This window comes from Pleurodeles waltl, chromosome 3_1 (genome assembly GCF_031143425.1).
Source record: "Pleurodeles waltl isolate 20211129_DDA chromosome 3_1, aPleWal1.hap1.20221129, whole genome shotgun sequence".
Lineage (NCBI taxonomy): Eukaryota > Metazoa > Chordata > Amphibia > Caudata > Salamandridae > Pleurodeles > Pleurodeles waltl.
Genome location: NC_090440.1, coordinates 778,056,575 through 778,074,021, shown reverse-complemented (window position 1 = coordinate 778,074,021; position 17,447 = coordinate 778,056,575).

Here is a 17,447-nt window from a genome sequence, read left to right as displayed (position 1 = left end):
CATACAAGACAACAACTAGCTCTAAGGGACACACCTAAATAGTCACATACACTCAAAAGCAAAGCATACTTGCACAACTCAATACACTCCATGTCTGCACTGACCAAACTCTACAACACACGCCACATCAGGGGACAAGGCATACACCATACAGAACATCATCGCACATCACTACAACAAACACATATCACAACAAACACAACACAATACCATGACATCATCATTTCAGCAAAGTATACATACCTATCACACAACGCACACAATACCCCTTCGGGGACAACAGCACTGCACATAATCTCACATACTGCTAAAACAATGCATAAAGCAGCAAGCAGCAAGCAGCAAGCAACACACACAACAAAATACTGGCACATACCTATGTATGCCAGGACCAACTCAAGCCTAGGAAAGGAAATGGAGGACAAAGATGTAACCAGAAAACCAACAACTGGTTGCCTTTAATATTTAGCCACTGCAAACCATATGAAAGTTCAAGGCCATTGGCCAGTCCATAAGTCCAAATAGTTTGGCACCAAATGCACAAAATGGTGCCCAAGCTTGACTCCTGACTGCCTTATAACCTCCACAGGTAGGGGCATCAAGGGGGCAGGCATGTACCTCAGGGATTATGAGGGGGTGGAGGAGGTGGGGTTTGGGCTTGGGCGTGGGAGGGATGGGTTTTGTGTTTTGTTTGGGAGGGGAGAACCTTCCTGGGAGAGCGGACCTCTTCTTGGCAGGGTGAGTGGCATGGGTGCTGGCGGGGGGGTAGAAGAAGTCTAGAAGGTGGAAGGGATGGCCTTTGGGAGGGAAACAGATCTTTTGGGGTGTCACAGGGGAAAGAGTAAGGAAAAGGTCAGGGTTAGAAAGGAACATTTTTTAGACACACAGGGACGGTCATCAGAAGGGGGTTTGGGTGTGGAGGGTGGGTGAGTGGTTGTCTGATGTTTAGGTGTGGATGTCTTGGTTACCTGTTTGTGGGAGGTGTGCTTGTGTGTGATGGGTGTCTGTTGGGTGGGTGAGTGAGGCTGTTTATGTGTCTTGAGCTGAGGAGGGTGGAGGTGCTGGGCGAGCGATACTGGGTGGGTGGCTGACTGTTGGGGTGGTGACTGCAGGCATGGTGGATGTGTCAGTGGTTGTGATGTCTGTGGGTATAGTGACTTCGGTGAATGTCTGAGGGTCTGCTGGGGTGGTGTCTGCAGGTAGGATAGGTGTGGAGGCTGGATCAGTGAATGTTGGTGTGGTGTTTGCAGGCATGCTAGGTCTTGTGTCTGTGATGATGGGTGTCTGGGCAAGTCGTGACTGTTGCTGTGTCTGCAGGTGGATGTTGTTTGTGTGCATGCCAGTTGTGTGTCTTATGGTGATTATGTTTGTGTGTGCCTCCAATGTCTGTTAGGGTGGATGCATGAGAGACTGTTTGTATTCTTTGGCTGGGTTGGGGAAGGGAGGATTTGGACTGGGAAGAGGAAGGTGGATGCAGGACAATAGACAAGGGGTGACTGGCTGCCATCTGTGTGATGGCCAGAGCCTGAAAAGATCTATGTAGGCCAACTATTGCACTGTGAATGCCCTGCAGGAATGCATTGCTTTGTTGGACCTGTGTTGCCAGTCCCCTCATGACATTCATGATGGGGGACTGACCCACAGAAATGTTTCTCATGAGGCCAATAGCCTCCTCACTTAGGGCAACAGGGGGAACAGGGGCTGGGGCAAAGGTGCCTGCAGCAAAGGAGATACCCACCTTCTTGGATGACCTGGCACAGTCAACTGGGTGGGGAGCAGGGGGGCGGTGATAGAACAGATGGTGATGGACAGAGATGGTATTGGAGTGGTCCCCGATGGGTCCGCCCCTACTAGGGATTGGTCACTGGAGGAGGACTCAGATGACGATGTAGCAGACCCAGTCTCCCCCGTGGCACTCCCTCGCTCTCCGGGCCACTGGGTCCCTAGGCGTCTGTGGTGTTGTGACTGGAAGTCCCATGGCCAGAAGCTTCCCCACACAGCTATGCCCCAACTCCTTTGGCTGCCGATATTGATGCTGAAAATAGATAGTGAGTTATGGTCATTGCATATACATGATAACACTTCCATCACAAATCAGACAGAAATCACATACCATCATGTCAACTGACCCCCTGCAAGAAGTGCCAGTAAAGTTCCAACATCATGTAACAACACAATACTATGCATGTCCCTCAAATTCACAACTGTCACACACCAGCAAAACAAGCTAACAGAAACCTACAATACCACGAATGAAGAAGATAAATCACACTTACTATACCATGATTAGGTGACTATTTCACCTAATACAGGTGCCCTAACCACACCAACATAGTCAACCAATAGAAAATCAATGTATCCCCATTGTAAGGTAGTTTAGCAAATACACAGACCCACTCCTTACCACACAAATACATTACCCTGATGTCATGTAATAGGCAATAACATATGTTGCCAAGTAAAGGCAGGCAATCCTGGTACAAACAAGCCATAACTTCAAGTAACTTAGGGCCAGATGTAGCAAGGCTTTCGCGCCACGCAAACAATGAAAATCGCTGTTTGCAAGGTGCAAAAGCCACACCGCGATGCCCATTCCCATTTTGCGAGTCGGTAACCTTGTTACGACTCACAAAATGGGAATGCGAGTAGCAAATAGGAAGGGATGTTCCCCTTCCTATTTGCGAGTCGCATCGCGATGCAGAATTGCTTTGTGACCGCGAACGCGGTCGCAAAGCAATTCGCAGTTACCACCAGTGTCACACTGGTGGTAACCCATTCGCAAAAGGGAAGGGTTTCCCATGGGACCTCTTCCCCTTTGTAAATGGCCCTGAAAACATTTTTTCATTTGTAATGCATCTTGTTTTCCTTTAAGGAAAACGGGCTGCATTACGAAAAAAAAAACTGCTTTATTTAAAAGCAGTCACAGACATGGTGGGCTGCTGTCTCCAGCAGGCCACCATCCCTGTGAGTGCTGTGACTCGCAAGGGGGTCCAAAATTGCGACCCACCTCATTAATATTAATGAGGTGGGCCTTTGCGACCCCCTTGCAACTCGCAGATGGTGTCAGGGACACCATCCTGCATCCAGCTTTGCGACTCACAAATTGCGAGTCGCTCAGACTCGCAATTTGCGAGTCGCAAAACTGGAATTTCCTACATCTGGCCCATAGATTCAACCATATCACTATGGACACATACCATCACATGACATATCAACATGGCACACCTGCCAAATATTGCTTAAGGAGGTAGTACACATGTCATACACACATACACCAATTGTGATGTAGCAAGGAGTGACAATGGGTTCAGGTCCAATCTATCTATGAAAAATTTCTCCAGAAGACAGACAACAATAGTCATGTAAGGAACAAGTGAGCTCACATCAATGTCCTACACAATTAGCAGTTTACTATATTATGTATGTATCAAGGAGACTACTGTACTGTGCAGGAAGAAGGGAAACAGGTCTTGCTAGCACTAACATGAGTAAGCCAATTTGTAACAGAATGAGAATCAACATCACTACCCACACATCAGACATGGCAAACCTAGCATCTGCCTGTGGTGGATTCTCAGAGGCAAAACATGCGTGATGCTAACATAACTGGTGCCACAATCGACGATGCAAGCCAACAGTCAGGGCATTCAGGTCACACTAACAAACCTATACACAGGTGTTTATGAACTACCACAGCTGCACCATGTACGTTTGTGGACAAACATGAACTTCCCAAACACTCTGGCCTCATTTAGCATATCCTTCATAGCTACAGCAAGTATACATGATAAAGTCCAACAGTGAGGCATGAAATTTGTCTTCAAAATACACATGCTGTTGACACAGTACTGTCTGGGCCATAGCTGTGAGTGGACAACCATTGCTATCTATCATACCTACACAAGTATACCATGGACAAAATATGCGTCAAGTTTCTGCTATCAGGACACCAGCATGGCAATCACATTCTTACATCTCATACCGACATATGTGAACCTGTGAAAATGTAGCATATGCACACTGGTAAGCAACATGCATTCTGTCAACTCTGATGGGACATCACACATGTCATTGTGCATTCCTTACTTACCAAGGGGAATTACCTTGCAATATGTGTGAAGATGCTAGCTATATATGTCATGTGACATGTCTGATGGACACCACTGCATCACATAATGCTGGGACACATCAGTAACAAACATTGGAGATGACTTGCCCCTATCTGACTTCAATTCACACATAGACATAGCCCCTGATAAATAACAGAGGACAGAGAGGAAGAACTGACCCACCTTTCCACTGTGAGATTAGGGAGGAGTGATCCATTTTTGGAACAAACACCCACCAGGGTAGTAAAAGCAAATCACTAGAACACAAAAAACACTGTCACATGTGCTCCATTTCATGCTATAGGAATGAGTTGTCCTCATAGTTACTATGTCTCAAAACAAAATGAATGTGCACACCTGTTGCCAATACATGACTTGTGGACATCAATGTGATCACAGAAGATCTGTGACACATTACATTTACCACATTGTCAGATATAACACCCTGCCCCTCACTCAATCTACTGTTAAAAGGACAAACATGTGTTTGGTATGTATTTACCCTCATGTGGCTGCTGTGCTGCCCTCAAACTCCCATGTAACTCAGGGTAGGCCACTGCCACAATGTGACTCATGGTCCGATGGAGAACAGCCCCAGCTGGGCCTCTGCGATCTTCCATGCCCAGTGTCTCAGCTCCTCCCACCTCTTCTGACAGTGGGCGCTCCACCATTTGTGGACCCCAGGGTCCACACCTTCTTGGAGATGGCACGCCAAATACCTGTCTTCTGATGGGCATTGACCTGCATGGATGCAAAAGACAAGACAGAAAATCAGGTCCATATGTCCCACACAAGAACAGGCAGAGTTTAGTACAAGTCAGTCCCACAAGCCAATGACAAACGGTCTTGACCATCCTGTCCATCCATGGCACATAGCAGACATTGGATGGGGGACATTACTCCTAACACTCCACACAAGGGAACCCATCACAACCACCTGCTCAGCCCCTGCACTGGCCAGGTACAAGAGCAGTGTGTTTTGTGTGACATGAGCAGTCCATATGACATTGACCAGGAACACGATAAAACATGTCACACAAACTGGCAGGTAAAAGCTAAACCAAATAGCAAACATTGCACACATACATCCATAAACCCTGATAATCACAAGCTGCATATGGTCACCACAGAACACAGACAGGCCCCTATTGGGAGGACAACATACAAGAGAGTCACATGTTGTGCACACAAATATGCAAGCCTCTGCATGTGTGCACCTATGCACATACACATGCACCCACATGTTACTTCTGGAAGCGGGGGTCTTTGTGTCATTCCAAACAATTTGCACAATACTTCCAAAACATGTGTGCACACAAAAGATACACTTAGCCTTGCATTTGACATGTCCCACATCATGCCCAATACACTGAGTCAAATGTCATGGAACATCAGTACACAACACACTGTTTGCAGACATTCAATGCCCAATAAACTAGGAGAATGCACACTACGCATCACAGCTGGATTAAGGAGCCAACTGGCTGTGTGATCATGGGACCTGTCAAGGACATATAACAAAAATGGTCAGAGTTGTGTATAAGCACATCTGTCACAGCTCTCCGCCATGCCCCCAATCCCATAACAATGGTAAACACTGGGCAAAGGCTGAAGTGAAAGAACCTTAGTAGTGAGGCATGACTTTTAACCATCATAGGCTGTATGTAGATACAGGATAACACTTGCAGTGCAAAAGCTGTACAATAGCAGTCCAGATGGCAATATTTGTATAAAGTGGCAATTGAAAGGCAACTTTATCTGCAGGCAGACCACACAAATCAACACAAACTACCATATCCCAAAAGATTAGATGCATCACAGTACTTCATGTATCCCATAGCCAATTGGCAAGGGCTGTCATTGTGCAGAGCTTTGGACCATAGAGTGTCATTAGTTAGCTTCAGTACAACACTACAACAGTGCCAGATGTGGCCACAGATGTATGTGCAGATACGGAGAGGGCACAATTGTGGTGAGAAACTGGCAAACAACATGCTTCAACACCTCCTGCTGTCATGTTAGCACATATGCCCACACATCAAGCACATCTGATGACGGGATTTACCTGGTGATGGTTGCCATTGTTCCTCAGCTAATCATGTGCAACAGTCATAAGGTGAGTCAGGGAACACCCATTGCACACTCTGCACAATGTTTCAGGACTCTAAACCCGTCACTTCACATAGGTACCTGCCCAGGAACTCAATCATTTAAGCACACTGATAGTACCTACAGGGCTTTCAGGACACATTCTGAAGTATTGCATGTGAGAAAAGGCCTCATTTTGATATTGTAGCCCCCACTTTTTGCCTAATGTTTGATGCAGCCTAGAGCATGAAGTGCCCAGGGCCCCTGCTATCCAGGTTCCCTGGGCCAGAGCTCTTTCCCTAAAACTGTTCTGATGCATTGCCACAGTTGGATACACCCTTAACCACCAATTTAAGTCCCTTGTAAATGGGTACCTATGTGCCCAGGGCATGGGGTACTATGTGTAGGCCCTTGAGGGAAGCAGCACTGGTTGTGCCACCCTCTGGGGCCATGCATCCAGATGCATCTAGCACTGCCATTGAAGGATGAGTGTCATGGTGCAATCCTTAAAGCACAAACTCAACATGTCATACGGCCTGTGTGCCCTGTGCACCATGCACTTCATTTACTATGGGAAGACACCCCTCTGGCAGGCCTTATAGCCCTAAGACAGAGTGCTCCATATTATATGTGAGGGCATAGTTGCATGAGCAATATGCCCCCACTGTGTCCTTGTCAAACCTGTGACATAGTGATTGAACAGAGCAGCCATTTTAATACATGTGGTAGACAGTGGTCAACATGAGTTTCTCAGCAACATGATGGCCACTTTGAACCCTTGGTTGTTTGGTATCAAACTACTCAGAATGATAAATCCAAACGGGTACCAGTATCAGATGTATTCCTAAATGTACCCAGGGGTCACTATAGAGGTGCCCCTGCAAAAGCTACTTATTCTGGCATGTTTGCTGACCGTTTCTATCCAGCCTGTCACCTCCAGATAGCCAATATACAAATCTCAGGGGAAAGCAGTGTCTCTCTGGTTTGTAAAACAATGTTCTTCCTGGGTGGAGGAGCTAACACCCCCTCCCTCAGGAATGTCCGCTGCCCTGGCGGTGAGCTTCAAGGGGCTTACCACCATTTAAACTCGACCCCCAGCCCTGCTGCTAGCAGCAGATGGCATCGCCTTTGCAAACCCCCAATTTTGGTGGGAGCAAAGGCAGGAAGCCACACAAAGGTTACGGGGAATGGCCTCACTTGGCATACACCATCCCTAAGGTGTTGCCTGTGAGGTGGGCACTCCATTTAATTGTCCTCCATGTTATATGGAAGGAAAATAGCTAATCAGGGATAGGGAAGTGACCCTTCCCACGGGAAGTGGTCACTATAGTGGGTGTAGCCACCCAAACGTAAGTGCCCCATTGGACACTACTAGGTTTACCCTAAAACGCCTACTAAACTCAGTATTTAGTGGGCATCCCTAGATAAGGAAACTAGATTTGAAGGACACAAAGAAGAGCAGCACAAAGAAGAACAAAGGCACGAGAACTGTGGACCTGCTGCATCAAGAAAAGCTGCCAAACCCTGCCAGCTGCACCTAGGACCTGACAATCGAAGCTGGACACTGGACTGACCTCAAGAAACCCAGAGGACCGCCAGGCTTCACCAATCGCCAAAGAACTCCCTCCAGATTAGAGGTACCACTTTGCAACAACCCAAGAACCAGTAACCCTTTTGAGGGTCACTTTACTAACCAGCTGATATCTCCTGAACTAGAAGTTGCAGCCAGACTTGATGACACAATGACAACTAGGAGGAAAAACCCCTCAAGTGCACCAAGTTTGGTGGCACTTCACCCTCCAGTGGCCAAATTGTGCCAATACCCTGGGTACTGGTCAGTTGACATCCGAAACAGAAAAATCAGCTTGCCCAGAGCTGAAAAAGGACAAAGAGGAAGCTCAAGTTGAGGGACTTCAGAAATGCCACGGGCCTTTCACTAGAGTGTCTCCAATGTCCTGTAAGTGACCTTCAAATAGACCCAACTATAGATCTATAGGGCATATTTGCACACAGCCTCTAGCTCACTGATTCGCTCTGCACCCGGCCACTCTGTGCCTTGCAACAGAGAACCAACTGTGCCCCAAGGGTCCCTCACCCCTTGTGACCTTGACATTCCAAGGGAACCCTAAGGAACCACCTTTAACTTGACCAGAGCAGACCTTTTCCAACTGGTCCCCCTCAGTGGCCCTGCACCAGCTCCAAGAGAATTTCCACCGTTGCTCCCGCCGGAACCGGAAGTCGCCCAAACTTCTCCAGCTGGCACAGCATGCCCACCTATGACCCAGACCAACCTCTAAAAGCAGAACTTGGTAAAGCAAATGTGTGATTTTATATGAATTTTTTAAAGTGTCTTCCTATTGATTCCTAGGTTGCGTAATTACACACAGAAAGACTGCATTTATTAAAACTTCAAAGATCCATTACTTCAGAAGTACTTAACCAATTTTAATAATCGTGGTCCTAAAATTTATATAAAAACTGAAGTATTTATAAATTCATCTCAAATGTGTGAATGCTACTCACCTATGTTAGTGCTGACACACATACACAGTAGCCTGCAATGAGGAAACACAATGACAGCTACATACATGTCAAACAGGACCATTGCCAATACAATGTAAAGGTTGAGTGAATGAATTACACAGGATGACTTGTGTCAAGCACACATGACACCATTGGAGCCACATACCATGTCAAAAAGGTCTATTGTCTAGAACAGATCCCTACCATCTCACCATCCTGACACCCTGGGCATGGGACTCACACACCCAAAAAATATGTAACACAGTACCTGTATCAATTCATGTCCACTTCACATGTCAGACCAGCTAAAGCCACCTGCCATTGTCAGAACTCAGAAATGTCCACATGAGGATAGCATTGTGAAGAGACCAGGAAGGAAAAAGTGGTAAACAATGAGTTTAGGCACATAAGGGCTTGCATAACCTAGAAGAATCTGTAGCAAATAGTGTAGTCTCTCAGATTGTGCATTTTGACGGCCCCAAACAAAGGAGATCCTCACAAGAGTCCCGACCCCAAGTCTATACTTGCCTGAAAACCTGAGCGGTATGCTGCAATACATCAAATGACCTAAATAATGGTCACACAGAGACCCTTCTCAAACAATCCTGACCCCCACATTACCCACGGTGTGAGTGAAAATATAGACCATTGCATACTTACACTCAGGTTAAGTACTGATTGATGAGATCTACCCGCATATCTCCACCTTCATTCTCATCACTGTCATCCTCACTTAGCATTCCTGCATTCTCACCCGGTGGGACTACTAGCTCCCACTCATCTGGGATGTATAGGATCTGTCACCTCAGGACCAGGTTGTGGAGCATGCAGCAGGGCACAATGATCTGACAAACCTTAGGAGATGAGTAGAGGAGGGTTTCACAAGACTTATCAATGCTGCGGAATCTTGCCTTCAGGAGCCCTAAAGCCCACTCCACAACACATCGTGCCCTTCCATGGGCCTCGTTGAAGCAGACTTCCTCTGGCCTGGTTGGGTTCCTCACTGGTGTCAACAACAAGGAACAGATTGGGTAGGCAGAGTCCCCTGTAAGGAATCGTGACGTGTGCAAACATGAGTCCAAGGCATCATCATATTTAGTAGCAGACAGCATACAAACACACATGACATATGTTACGTATCAACCAGCCAGGCCCTCTCTGTGTACTGTTGTGTCATCAGCTGTGGAATAGCGCTGTTCCACATGATGAAGGCATCATAGACTAAACCAGGGCACTGTGCACATGCTTGGATAATATAGAGGTCTGCCAAACAGACTACGTGGACATTTACAGAGTGAAAGTTCTTACTGTTCCGATAGACCTGTTAATTGCCATGTGGGGGAACCAAGGCTACATGGTTACCATCAATGGCTCCCACTACATGTGGGATGTGTGCCAAACAATACAACTCCACCTTCACATGGCCAAAATCCTCATGTTGTAGAAATTGGATGTAGCTGTCCAGGTGTTTCAACAATGCAGACAGTACAGCCTTCAAGACCAAACTGAACTTAGGTTGGAACATCCCTGCAGTTGGTGCCAATGTATTTTGGAAGGAGCGTGTGGCCAGGAAGTACAACACAGGCATGACTTGCACAATGGGTGGTATTCTGTCTGGGTGACGAATGGAAGGCATCAGATCTGGCTCCAACTGGCAACAGAGATCCTTGATTGTCTGCCTATCCAGGCTGTAGATCTGAATGACATGTCTATCCTCCATGGTCTGCAAGTCTGCTAATGGACAGCACACAGGAGGTTGGCTGACCCTTCTCATTCCAGGGTAACTATGTGGGGGAAAATAAGAAGGTACGTCTGTCACTCATTGTGTCCCTTGTAAATGACACTACACGTGTCACATAAAAAATGTGACATGCCATTTTATACAGTGAAAACAAGATGCACAGCACATATCAATGGTGGCACATTATTGACATGTCATCCTCTTACCTCAATAAAGAGATGTATATATAAACAGATGCAACAGTGAGACTATGTGCTACTGACATCAAACAATACCTGTGGTTAAAAGTCCAAAGTACATTTTTGCCCATGCCCGAGAAGGTGGCGACTGTGCCAACAAAGATTTCTGAAACTTAGCAGGACAACATGACAACTTGTTCCTTCAATCTGGACAAAAATACATCTTTGGGAAATGCTAGCACTGAAGATTATGCGGTAGAAATGTTTCCCACATTGTGATGCATCATAAAGTTAACTTTTCCGACCACCAAAAGGCTTTAAAATGGCGACTGCCTGACCTACTGGACAATAGGAAACAACTGCGACTGCTCGCGGAAGTCGTCCTGGAGGTAGGCAGATGCTACCATGACTGACAGTGCCATTGTAACACATTGCTGCCTGTGGTGGTCGTTGCCTAATGGCTGTTTCCGGCGGTGGTGACGGTCGTGTATGTAGTGGATATGACCACCATCTCCTGATAAATCTCTCACTTGACTCCTGACACTGCTGCCAGCACTACCTCCGCAACCTGAGATGCTGTGTACTGCCATTGGGAGCAATCATGTCACATCCTACGGGTTATAGGACCCCTGCCTTTTCACCAGAAGAGCTGGAGAAGCGGGTGGGTGAGGTCCTATCCCTGTATGGACAGCTCTATGATGCACTAGAGGAGCAGGTAAGAGTACCATGTTCACATATGTTTCTGTAGCCCGACTAAGCTTTGATTTGGTTAGCCTAGGCTTATGGGCAATGTAGAAGGCTGGCCCTCTATGTAGTGTGCAAAACTAGGCACTCTGTGTAGTGGGTCCATGTAATCACACATTGGTTTGCAGAGATTAAAAACTAGATCACTTAATGCTCAAATTTTTGAGTTAGCTTGGTCGAGCAGTTAGGCCAACCTTGGAGAAGGAGAAGTGCAAAGCATTTGTTGTACTCACAGTATCTATCATGCAACTCACAGATGCCTGACCATGTTAAGTGGAAGGTTCTCTGATCAGGGACTGTTGTACTGTCCTCTATCTGTATTATGGGGTATGTTGATTTGATAGACATAGTATAGGTATGTGATAAGTGTTTAGCCAATGACAATTTCCACCAATCTGTGAGCCTATTTGTATGGACAGTGTCTGATATGTCTCTTAATTCATTGGTCTGTGGGATGTCACTTAATCACACCTAGGCAGATGCAATAAATGTTTAGACATACTTAACTATGAAACTCCTAACATTTGGTCAGTGTATGTGCTGCACAGTGTAATAAATAGAGATTGGTGATTACCCTCTTGTGTTAATGTGCTGGTATTGATCCCCAACATGACACCACCTGTGACATCGCCCTCCTCACATTTCCTTCTTATGAGTCAATAATGAGCATGAAATATATTTCAGATGCAACTACTTACATAAATAAAAAATGGCTATCATACTTAGATAGTGTATTAGATGTTCTTATTTACATGTGCACAGGATGTTAGGATGAATGCGAGTAAAGAAATAATGTTCAAACAGTGAAGAGATCGGTCATTTTGGATGTTATCATTAGAGTAGCTGCCACAACATTTTAAGTTTCAAGTCCAGTGCCCTACTATCCTAGTAAATTGGAAAGTGGTTGTAGATAAGTCACCAGGGTGCATATGAGGCACAAAAAAGGGACTCTATCAGTTGGAGGGGAACTTCCTGCCAACGGACATTGTCTTGCCATCTGCACTTCTTGGTTGTTTTGGTGGACATCCTTGATTGCGGGGTGGGGGTGATGTTCTTCAGCTACAGAGGCAGAGGTGTCTGAGGCATGTCCTTCCCCTGGCAGAGCCTCCATTCCACTGGCTACCACAGATAGTGAAGGGGCTGGTGTAACTTGGCCAATGGAAGGGGTCTGGTGTTGTTGCTGTTCCCTGCTCAAAGTGGTGTTGATGTCTCTCAGCACCCCTGTTATGGCAACCAGCTGGGCATTTTGGGCCTCCCACTGTTGCAGGACCTCTGGGTGATTGTCCCTCTGCAGCTGCTTGATCTCCTCCGCCATAGCAAGTACCTGGCACATCAGTCCTTGGGATTGTTGGTAGCCTCCCAAGACTTGAGAGATGGTGTCCTGGCCAGAAGTATCCCAGCAGCCTCATGCTGCTGGCCCACACCATACCTCCCACACACCCTACCCCCACATACCTGCGCCCTTGGCACAGTTTGCCCACTGTCACTGCCAGGGATTTTGAGTTGTGACTCTGGTACCGGGACTGGGGGGCACATGATGGTTGTTACTGTCCCTGGGACACAGGTTAGGGGGCAACTAATTACCTGGGATTGTAGATGCAACAGGACTGGGAGGAGTAGATGTGGGCAGGGTGAGGCTGACAATTGTTGTTTAACCAGGTTGCCCAGATGGGCTAGAGCTGTTCCTCTACATCCACACATCCACTAGTGGTCTCCTCACTGAAGGCTTCATCCAAGGGGAAGTGACTGTCTCAGAAGTGCTTGCCATGGTCCCAGTGGCAGGTAGACCTGTTGAAGGTGGAAAACAAAGAGTTACAGGTTGTTATGTGACATGTGGCACCAAATATGGCAGGTAGATATGTTTTGGGCCTTGTACAGAGTGGCTTTGCTTGATCACCTTATATGACAGTGCCACCTGCTTTCAATTATGAAGACCTGACTTTTGGGGTACAAACCATTTCTTTTAAGTCAGAATATCTTGGCACTTGGATGTCTGTTCACTGTCTCATATCTTGGCAGCAGTGTAGCATTATATTTTTCATGGTACCTCTCAGGTAGCAATACTTCATTGTTGAGTTAACAGACAGCTCTACAATGTCATGTGGACACTGACCTGGCCATCAGATTTGGAGTAACCATTTTACCTGGCCATATGTGACCGGTTACACTGAGTACAGCATACTGCATATATGTGAGATCCCCCCAGATGAGTAGAGTCCAAGAGGTGATGGGAGGTAGCTGGGACAGAGTAGCAGAGGGTACAGTTGTAGCTGTGTGCAGAGTATGTCAGTGGCAGCTGACCTTGGCATTGCTGTCAATAGCTGTCCTATGACAGTGGACTGTACTATTGTTATCCGCCTGGGTGAATATAGTTCTAAAGGTGATGTGAGGTAGAAGGGACAGTTTAGTAGAGGACACAGTTGTAGCTGGGTGTTAGTGTTATTGTAATAGCAGATGTCAATCAATCAATCAATCCTCATATTTGTAGAGCGCACTACTTACCCGGGAGGGTCTCAAGGTGCTGGGGGGGGGGTGCTGCTACTGCTCGAAGAGCCAGGTCTTGAGGTGTCTTCTGAAGGTGAGCAGGTCTTGCATCTGTCTTAGGTTGGTCAGGAGGGTGTTCCAGGTCTTGGCGGCGAGGCAGGAGAAGGATCTGCTGCCGGAGGACTTTCGTGGGATGCGGGGGACGACGGCGAGGGCAAGGTTGGCGGAGCGGAGCTGTCGGGTGGGGGTGTAGAAGATGAGTCTGTTGTTCAGGTAGGCTGGGCCAGCGTTGTGGAGTGCTTTGTGTGCGTGGGTGAGGAGCTTGAAGGTGATCCTCTTGTCGACGGGGAGCCAGTGAAGGTTTCTCACGTGGAGGGTGATGTGGTTACGGCGGGGCACGTTGAGGATTAGTCGGGCGGAGGTGTTTTAGATGCGTTGGAGGCGTTGCAGGTGCTTGGTCGGGATGCCTGCGTAGAGTATGTTATCATAGTCAAGCCTGCTGCTGACGAGGGGCCTGTGTCACTGTTCTTCTTGTTTCGGTCGGGATCCACTTGTAGATCCTGCGGAGCATGCGGAGGGTGTTGTAGCAGGAGGAGGAGATGGCATTGACCTGTTTTGACATGGAGAGGGATGAGTCGAGGATGAAACCAAGGTTGCGTGCGTGGGTGGTCGGTGGGGTACCCAGCGAGGTTGGCCACCACAAGTTGGTCCAGGTGGCGGGGGTGGGCCCTAGGATGAGGACCTCCGTCTTGTCCGAGTTCAGTTTCAGGCGGCTGCCTCTCATCCCATCAGCGACGGCCTTCATACCTTTGTGAAGGTTGGTTTTGGCGGTGTGCGGGTGCTTGGTGAGGGAAAGGATGAGTTGGGTGTCGTCGGCATAGGAGATGATGTTGAGGTTGTGATGGTGGGCCATTTGTGCGAGGGGAGCCATGCAGATATTGAACAGCGTTGGGCTGAGTGATGAGCCCTGGGGTATGCCGCAGATGATGTAGGTGGCTTCGGATTGGAAGGGAGGGAAGCGGACTCTCTGGGTTCTGCCGTAGAGGAAGGATGTGGTCCAGTTGAGGGCTTTCTCTTGGATTCCAGCTTCATGGAGGTGGGTTTTCAGAGTGTGGTGGCAGACTGTGTCGAATGTGGCTGACAGGTCTAGGAGGATGAGGGCTGATGTTTCGCCATTGTCGAGTTGGCTTCTGATGTCATCTGTGGCAGCGAGAAGGGCGGTCTCGTGCTGTGGTTCCGTCTGAATCCGGACTGGGAAGGATCCAGGATGTTGTTATCTTCGAGGTGGCGGGTCAGTTGTGTGTTAACCATTTTCTCAATGACCTTCACCGGGAACGGTAGCAGGGAGATGGGCCGGAAGTTCTTGAGGTCCTTGGGGTCAGCCTTGGACTTTTTGAGAAGGGTGTTGATTTCGGCGTGCTTCCAGATTTCCGGTAATATCGCTGTTTCGAAGGAGATGTTGATGACCTTCCGTAGTTGGGTTGCAATGGCAGTGTCTGCTTTGTTATATACGTGGTGTGGGTACGGGTCTGATGGTGATCCTGAGTGGATGGAGTTCATGATCTTGCGTGTCTCGTCGTCGTGGACGTTGGTCCATGAAGTCAGGTGGTTGGTACGGGTGGTGTTCACAGAGGAGGAGACTGGCGTGGTTGAGGTGGTCCAGGTGTTGAAGCTGTCGTGGATGTCAGTGATCTTCCGGTGGAAAGAGGTGGCCAGTGCGTCGCACAGCTCTTGTGAAGGTGGGATGTCGTTGACGTTGGCGCTGGGGTTGGAGAGTTTTGCTTTGCATTGCTGTCATTCCCACATACTGTACAATTGTGGAGCATTCAGGTGAGTATTCTCCATTGTTCAGTTTACATGCAAGGCTATTTTCAATATGGTACACTGTTCTGGTTTTCTTAATGGTAGAACAGTGCCTGCTGGAAGCTGTAGTGCTGTCAGTCCCTGTACTACCTATACACAGATACTGTGCCCCAGGGTGAGATAACTTCACATGTCAGATGCCAGACAGGGATATTTGTACAGTTGGACACAGGGGTGGTGAGTGGGTTGATGTTAAGGTGGCAAAAGGTGATCAGTGAGCATGCATGATTATACATTTTGATGGCTTTATTGGTGTAGTGACTTACCCAACTCGACTCCCCCAGGTATTCCTGTCAAGCCCTCAGGATGCAGAATGGCCAAGACCTTCTCCTCCCATTATGTGATCTGTGGGGGTGGAGGTGGGGGACCACTGCCAGTCATGTGTACTGCCAGCTGGTGCCTGGCTGACATGAAACGCACCTTCCCCCTGAGGTCACTCCACCTCTTCCTGATATCCTCCCTTGAGCACGGGCAGCTGCCTACAGCATTCACCCTGTCGACTATTCTTTGCCACATTTCCATTTACCTGAAAATTGTGGTCTGCTGGACTTGGGCTCCAAATAAGTGTGTCTCTACTCTGATAATTTCATACACCATGACTCGTAACTCGTCATCTGTAGAACAGGGATGTTTTGTGGTGACTTTGTGATGGTAGACAATACTACAAAAGGATGATGGGATGTAGGTGTTGTGTGGTGAGGGGGTGTCAATGATGTGTAGAGGTGCTATTTTGTGTGGTGGGTGTGTTGTACGGGTATGGGATAGTTGCTAAGTGAAAGTTAGAGGAGGGCCTATTCTATGGTACTGACTGATTTTGGTTTCTGGCTACTATGTGTGGCATTGTTAATGTAATTTATTGTGGTGTGTGAAGGGGTGTGTTTTATAGTGCAGTTTGTAGGCGTGTTGGGTATGTGGATGTGTGCCAGCTGTGTGGATTTTTAATCTATCTAATGTGGTGTTGTATATTACTGTGGTGACCGATAACCACTGTGGTTCGCAGTGCCATTGGATGTTCACCATGGAAGAAACTCCACTGTGATTTGTGAGTCACAATAAGTTCAGTGGTTGTTTGATGGGCTGGCAGTGCTGGTGGTAGGACCATCTATTTTCCACCCTCTAGAGTCCTGGTGGTGTCAGTTTTTTAGATGGGTTTTGGAGGTCCTAGCTGTGAAACTCGTAATGGTGGTCTTTTGGCAGCCACCACCATAAAAACTCACAATGACCTCCTAAATCACATTGAAAGTGTAAAATTTTATAAGAAAACACCTACTTTGAGAAGGAGTTGGAAATAATTTAAAGAAATTCGATTGAGAATGTTTAGAAGTAGGGTAATACAGAATTTGGTGTGAAACATGAAGCAGTATAAGCGAAGGGCAGCACTGAGCAAAGACAATGGCCCTGATTCTAACCCCGGCGGTCTTTGACCGCCGGGGTGAGGGTCGGCGGGAGCACCGCCGACAGGCCGGCGGTGCCCCGCAGGGCATTCTGACCGTGGCGCTTTGGCCGCGGTCAGAAATGGTAAACCGGCGGTCTCCCGCCGGTTTACCGCTGCCCTCAGAATCCCCCATGGCGGCGCAGCTTGCTGCGCCGCCATGGGGGATTCTGACCCCCCCTACCGCCATCCTGTTCATGGCGGGAAAGCCGCCATGAACAGGATGGCGGTAGGGGGGGTCGCGGGGCCCCTGGGGCCCCCTGCCGTGCCCATGCCAATGGCAT